The sequence below is a fragment of the Oryctolagus cuniculus genome, chromosome 3 (genome assembly GCF_964237555.1).
Source record: "Oryctolagus cuniculus chromosome 3, mOryCun1.1, whole genome shotgun sequence".
Classification (NCBI taxonomy): Eukaryota; Metazoa; Chordata; class Mammalia; order Lagomorpha; family Leporidae; genus Oryctolagus; species Oryctolagus cuniculus.
The window spans coordinates 89,619,746-89,627,951 of record NC_091434.1 but is presented as its reverse complement, the minus strand read 5'-3'; positions in this window follow the sequence as shown (position 1 = coordinate 89,627,951).

Below are 8,206 nucleotides of genomic sequence, written 5' to 3'. Positions count from 1 at the left end.
CTGCACTCTCACAGGAGAACCATGTCACTTTGCTCACTGGTCTCATTTTGAGTATGTGATTGCCAACCATGGATTTTTTTTGTTTTTTTTTTTTTGTTTGTTTGTTTGTTTGTTTTTGTTTTTTACAGGCAGAGTGGACAGTGAGAGAAAGAGAGAGACAGAGAGAAAGGTCTTCCTTTTGCCGTTGGTTCACCCTCCAGTGGCCGCTGCGGCCGGCGCACCGTGCTGATCCGATGGCAGGAGCCAGGTGCTTCTCCTGGTCTCGCATGTGGGTACAGGGCCCAAGCACATGGGCCATCCTCCACTGCACTCTCTGGCCACAGCAGAGGGCTGGCCTGGAAGAGGAGCAACCGGGACAGAATCCGGCGCCCCGACCGGGACTAGAACCCGGTGTGCCGGTGCCGCAGGCGGAGGATTAGCCTAGTGAGCCACGGAGCCGGCCGCCAGGCAACCTTTTTTTACTTCCCTGTTCCAGTCACTATCCTATTCTCTTAAACAACTATATTGTTTTTATATATATATATATATATATATATATATAATTTTATTTAATGAACATAAATTTCCAAAGTACAGCTTATGGATTACAATAGCTTCCCCCCCTCATAACTTCCCTCCCACCCACAACGCTCCCCTCTCCCACTCCCTCTCCTCTTCCATTCACATCAAGATTAATTTTCAATTATCTTTATATACAGAAGATCAATTTAGCATATATTAAGTAAAGATTTCAACAGTTTGCACCCACACAGAAACACAAGGTATAAAATACTATTTGAGTACTAGTTACAGCATTAATTAAACACCTAAGAGTAATTGTGTATTAATTACAGAGTTCAACCAATAGTTTTAAGTAGAACATAAAAAATACTAAAAGGGTAAAGTATTAAGTTCTTTTTTTTCTATTTCTTTTTTTGTTTGTTTGTTATATAGTTTTTTTTTTATTTAATAAATGTGAATTTACAAAGTGCAACTTTTGTATTGTTGTGGCTTCCCCCCCCAACCTCCCTCCCTCCTGTGGCCCTCCCCTCTCCCACTCCCTCTCCCATCCAGCCCTTCATCGAGTTTCATTTTCAATTACCTTCATATACTGAAGATCAATTAGTATATACTAAGCAGGGATTTCAACAGGCTGCACTCACACAACCGCACAAGGTATAGGGTATTGTTCGACTAGTAGTGTAAACAACTATATTGTGTTGTCATGTGATAGTTCATTGGTTTGTCTCCAGTTATTTGAGGAGACCTGGGTCTCCCAGGTGGGAACAGAGGCCCAAACACTTGGGCCATCTTCTGTTTTCCCAGGCCATCAGCTGGATTGGAAGTGGAACAGCGGGGACTTGAACCAGCACCCATAGGGGATGCTGGCTCCACAGGCAGAGGCTTAACCTACTACACCACAGTGCCAACCCTTGAGTTTCTGTTCTGAAGTTTGTGTGTGGGTGTCCACAAAATTTAAGTATTTTTATCTAGAGATCTAATCTTTTGGTAACATTTGCTAGGATGACTTACTTTTAAAAATAGACTTATTTATTTATTTGAAAAAGCTACACGGAGAGAGGGAGAGACAGACAGAGAATTCCATTTGCTGGTTCACTCCCCTAGATGACCGAAATAGCCAGGGCTGGGCCAGACAGAAGCCAGGAGCCAGGAACTTCTACCGGATCTCCCACATAGGTAGCAGGGGCCCAAGGACTTGGGCCATCTTCCACTGCTTTTCCAGGCCATTAGCAGGGAGCTGATTGAAAGTAGAGCAGCTAGGACTTGAACCGGTGCCCATATGGGATGCCAGCATTGCAGGCAGCAGCTTTACCTGCCATGCCACAATGCCAGTCCCTCTAGGATAGCTAATGGTTTTAAATAGTAGCACAGGATCAGAAATGTCCATCAGTGTCATGTGTTTATAGAACTCAACCATCTTCCACAATAGACACACATACAGATGCTGGACTATTTCATGAATGCAGGAAAATAATATCCATGCATTTAAGGCTAAACTTTAGCTTTGACTCTATGAGAAAATATACAGAGAAGAGTTGGGAAAGAAATGAACAGGCACCAGTGATCCAAGGACACACTTACCAACATACACATCTCCTTTTGCTGCTCTCCTCTGCTATGGCCTTAGAGCTGGCTTAGATGGGAGTGAATATTGCTCTGATAGGACAAAGTCTCTAAATCCTCTGCCCATAAGGGAAGGGAAGGAATTACTTATAAATTGGGAGGGAACCAAGTTTAATTATCTATTTCTTTACAGCATTCTTTCTTTTATTCAGTCACTGACTCTGCAGTCTCTTTAATGTTGAGATGATATGCTTGTTTGGTTAGGAAAGGAAGGAGAGAGTGATATCAATAATTAAAAACAAACTGCAGGGAGAGGCAGTAATGAGACACATTGTCCTTTTAACAGCATTCTCACAAAAATGTGTCTGGGCTGCGACTATCAGCCGAGATCATTTATTTCAGGAGTTTCCCCCCTTGCCACTACTAACTCTGCCAGGATCTGATGTAAACCACTCCACATTATATTTTATGAGATTTCTTAAAAAAAAAAAGAGAGACTTTCCTCTGTTCAAAGCTTTCCTAATCTGTAATAATGGATGAACAAATAGCCACTACCCAATTAGCATCATCACAATTTGGCAGCAATCTGAGACCTGCATCCGATTTGAATTAATTTGGGATGGTTGATAATTGTCATTTGCCTCTCATTTGTCAAAACTGAGTCTCAGCAGTTTCTAGTTCTAGTTTACATCATATGTAATTGGGTAATAATAATACTAGCTAAGGTCTAATGAGCTCTTAGCGTGTGCCGGTCGCTTGCTGAGCTAGAAAGTCTAATTAGTATTGTTGTTAATGTAAGTGAACGGCAGCTTTCAGCCACAATTGAGTTGAGAATGGTCATGGATCAGCTCATCAAAGAGGGTTGATTAAAGTGGAGAATCTCAATGCACAAGCACCTTAAGATTTTCAAAAATTGAAACATAAATACATATTTATCTGTCAATTTTTTGATGTTCAGCCAAGATCCTTTCTCTAGTATAGATCTACTGAATACAGTTCTTACTGTTTTGTTTTTGTGTTTCACAAACCACACCCATAACTGATAGTCTACAATTTTCACATTTAGCTCCTTTAAGGAGCAGGAGGAATGTTAGCATACTTTGGAAGCCTCTTGAAAGCTGTAGTCTTCTAGATTTTTAAGACTGTTCTTGAAATCTTTTATAGTCATCAAATTTAGACAATTACTTTTCAGTGATGTGCCTTTTCTGAGTTTTTTCAAAGGCATTCAACTTGGGCTTCTGTGTTCATCTCATTAATTAAATTACCTAATTATAGCAGGTACAATAGGATAAACAATTTGGGAAATAAACAGAACGATGACTTATTAAGAATTAAAACTTAGGGACCAGTGTTGTGGCATAATGGGTAAAGCTGCTGTCTACAAGGCTGGTATCCCATATGGACACCAGTTCCTGTCCCTGCTGCTCCACTTCCAATACAGTTCCCTGCTAACAGCCTGGGAAAAGCAGCAGAAAATTGCCCAAGTGCTTGGGCCCTGCTACCCACATGGAAGACGAGGAAGAAGTTCCTGGCTACTAATTTTAGCCTTGCCCAATCTGGACTGTTGCAGCCATCTGAGGAGTGAATCAGCAAATGGAAGATCTCTCTTTTTCTCTCCTTCTCTCTCTGTAACTCTAACTTTCAAATAAATAAATATCTATTAAAATTAAAATGTAGTTGGTGGAAGCAGAAGTGTACATGCAAATAAGAGAAACGATTACTAGTCTCGAGCAGTCAGTAATTTTGTAGTTGTTCTCAAGAACATCAAGCTCAGTTATCTAACCTGTTCAAGCCTTCCTTTGTTCATCTTCAATCTGAGCCAGTTTATAATCCCTGTCTCTAAGGCTGCTATTGGGATCAAGTGAACTCATTTACGTAGCTGTTGGTCCATGGAAGGAAATCAAAAACAGTACTTTAGAAAAAAAAATAATAGCCATTGCAATTCTCTTTTGTTCACCAATGTAATTATTACAGAGCCATTTTTCTTGCCTGGAATGCCCTTCCCCACTCATGGTCCAGCTTATTCCTGGCTCCCACCTAGTGCTTTATTTGGCTGTGTTATCCCACATTCATTCTCCTCTTCTAACAACTTAACATGCACACTACATTATTAGCAATTCAGTTCAATCGACATTGAATTCTTATCCTTTGTAAGACCATAATCAAAACTTCAAGAGTTATAATGGTAAATACAACACAGATTCTGATTTCAACAATGTCCAGTCTAGTGATGTAAAAGGTACACACAACTGAATTGCATTAAAATTAAAAATGTCTGTTTCTCAAAAGATGACATAGATATATAAAAAGGCAAGCCACAGACTGGAGGTAAGTTTTTGGTAACATGTATCTCACGAGATTTATTTCCAGAATATATAAAGAATTCCTACAAATCATTGAGGAAAGGAAAGCTTGAACAGGTACATAAGAGACTATGTCCAATGAAAGTATATTTCACATCAGTAGCCATGGAAGAAATCTAAATTAAAATCATAAGGAGTTACTACTTTATATCCCACAGAATTGCTAAAAAATGTTTTCGACTATTTTCAAAGAGTTGTTGAGAGCTATTGGGGCTCTTTTCCCCTGCTAGTCAATGTATAAATAGGCTCAACCACTTTGGAAAACTATTTGGCAATACCTACTACATCTGAACACACACATATCCTATCACTCATCAATTCCACTCAGATATAGACTAAAAAAATTAAAATATATGCATTAAAACACATGTACAAGAATGTTCAAAGTAACATTATTCATAATATCCCCAAAATAGAAACCACTCAACATTGACAGAATGGATAAGTTGTGATATATTCATATAATAAAATACTAATGGCAACACAAATGCTCCACAGAAATGTGCATTAATTTTATAAATGCAACAGTAAGTGAAAGAAGCCAGACATAAAAGAATTCAGACCATATGAAATCCATAGTATAATGTGTGAAAAAAAAAAACAAACTAATCTACAGTAATACAAATCAGAATAAGAATTACTTTTGGAAATCAGGAACAAGAAGAGACTTAAAGTAAGCCTCTGGGGAGTTGTGTACTTCATCTATATGGCTAAATATAGGTATGATCAATTCAAAAAAAATAAACCTGTTCATTCACATCTTGGGAACTTTTTTGTGTGTATTTACATATCAGTTCCACCTATAACAAATGGTCTTTTCATAAAGAATTGTGTTTGATTTGCCTATGAAGAACAAAGTTGAGCTACACTACAAAAAAGCAAGAAAAGAGTATTCTTGTAAGTGTATGCTTTCAGTAGCAAGCACAAAATACATTACATGTCCAAAGAACAGCAAACACTGAGATATGGCTGGAATATCAGGTACAAGGTGGACAACAATGAGAAAAATCTGTGGAGAAATAGATTATAATTCCATCACATAAAGCCTTAAAATTGGGATATACAAGTCTTCTCTATGGGAAATACAGAGATTTGGATGTTCATGAGCAGGTTACACTTTCACAAGATCACATTAGTGGCAGTGGGAGTAGAGGAACTAGAAGCCAGGCACTCAGTGGAGTCTGTGTCAGTTGGATCTAAGGACTTGAGCAAGGCTGTAGGCATTACACATGGAAAGAGCTTGGATACAGATGGCAATATGGAAAGATATTTGAAAGAATTTGAAAACCTTTTGCACATAACAGCAAGGGAGGCAAAGAAGTCACAGATGACAATGATAGATAGGCTGTCCACAAGGATAATGATGCACTTGTTGTGAGAAAACTTTAAACTAGTAAACCTTCTAAGTTCTGTTTTCAATTCTATATTCTACTCTCATATAATCTGAGAGAAGATTTTGTATCCCAATTTCTTAGTAATCTCCACTTCTTAACCCAATACTCTAAATATTAAGATATTCATTGACATACTGCTAGGGACACTTGCATCCCATACTGAAGTGCCTAGATTTGATACCCAGCCTTGCTTTATGAATCCAGCCTTCTGATAAAATATATGTACCCTGGAGGCAGCAGGTGATGGCTCAAGAGCTTGAGTCTCTGCCACCTTGATGGAAGATGTCTTGCTCCCTCTCTCTCTCTCTCTCTGTAATTATGCCTTTCAAACAAATGAATCTATAAATATATATTTTGTTTTGATTGTTATCATGATAGGGACAGCACAGAGCCAAGATCACCCCTCTGCTTCAGGTAGATTAAGAGTTTTGCACTTTCAAATTGAGTAAATTTCTAGTACCACAAACTATGTGAGAAAGAAAAAATTTCCAGATAATCAATGAATCATCACATGTCAAACATTCTTGTGTTTAATTCAAAGCACAAGAGTTAGAACTATTTCCCCAAAAGTCCTTCATTCAATCCACATGCATCTGTGTGTCAGGCATTCTGAGGAGCTCAAAGATTTAGGAAACACTTCTAAGTGAATTTATGAGTTTTCAAATTTTAGATATTAGCCATAGGTAAGTAGATGGGTACCTCTCATGAAGAGTTGGTTATCAGCATATGTTTAAGTAATGAAGTCCCCAAGACCCAGGGACAATGTAAATTTGTGCCACAGTCATCTTGGTTCAGTGTTTCATAAACATAATCCTTGGGTTCTTCATTATTTTCTATCACTAGCTTGAGCACCTGGGCTTTTTATGAAGCCAGAAGTTGACTTCTAAAATACCTTCTAGCCTCAATTCACAATAGCTAAGACATGAAATCTACCTAAATGCCCATCAACGGAAGACTGGATAAAGAAATTATGAGATATGTACTCTATGGAATACTACACTGTGGTAAAAAAAAAAATGAAATCCAGTCATTTGCAACAAAATGGAAGAATATGGAAAACATCATACTGAGTGAAATAAGGCTGTCCCAAAGGGACAAATATCATATGTTCTCCCTGATCTGGGACAACTAACTGAGCACCGAAAAGGAAACCTGTAGAAGTGAAATTGACACTATGAGAAGCAATGATTTGATCAGCCCTTACCCTGACTGTTAAGCAACAGCTTACTATCTTATTCTTTTTACTATTTTCTTTTTCTACTTAATACCATTGGTTTACTCTTTACTTAACACAGAATTATTCTTAGATGTTTAAATTCAATTGAAAATTGATCCCTGTTAAAAATAAAAGTGGGAATAAGAGAAGGAGGAGATGTACAGTTTGGCACACATTCCCTTGGACTTACCCATAAGGATAAAATCCCATTACGTTGGCAGGTACCAATGCCATCTTACTAGTTAAAGTGATCATTTTAAGTGCATAACCGATCATGAAGAGAGGACTAAGTGTCAAAGGGATCACATAAACAAGGCCAAGTATCTGCTAATAATAATAGAATTAAAAAGGAGAGAATGATCCAACATGGGAAGCAGGCTATACAGCAGACTCATAGAATGACAAATGCCCTAACCAGCATTCTGGTCTCAGAATCAGCCCTTAAGGCATTTGGATCTGGCTAAAAAGCCCATGAGAGCATTTCAGGCATGGAAAGCCAAGACACTGTGGCAAAAAATGGCCCACATGAAAGATCTCTGTGAGTGAGATCCCGGTGGAATGAAGGGGCCATCAAAGAAGGAGGTACCTTTCTCTGAAGGGAGGAGAGAACTTCCACTTTCATTATGTCCCTATCTAAATAATGTTAGAATTTGTGGACTCGAGAGTCTTCCATAGCCTTGGCAGCTCATGACAAGAGCCTCTGGTGATCACTGACATCATAAATAAGAGTGTCAATTGTTAAATCAACAACAGGAGTCACTGTGCACTTGCTCCCATGTAGGACCTCTGTCCTTAATGAGTTGTACGACGAGAATTAACAGTAAAACTAGTCTTCAAATAGTGCTTTATACTTTGTGTGTCTGTGTGGGTGCAAACTGTTGAAATCTTTACTTAGTATAGAGTTGATCTGTATATAAAGATAATTAAAACTGAATCTTAATGAAGAATGGGATGGGAGAGGGAGTAGGAGGTGGGATGGGAATGGGGGTGGGATGGTGGGTACAGGGTGAAGAACCACTATAATCCAAAAACTGTACCTATGAAATTTATATTTATTAAATAAAAGCATTCTGAAAAAATAAAATACCTGCTAGAAAAGCAGTGTTGAATATTAGGTTTACAAAACAAACTTGACTTCTATCCTAAATAGTTACAGAAGGTTTGTGGTT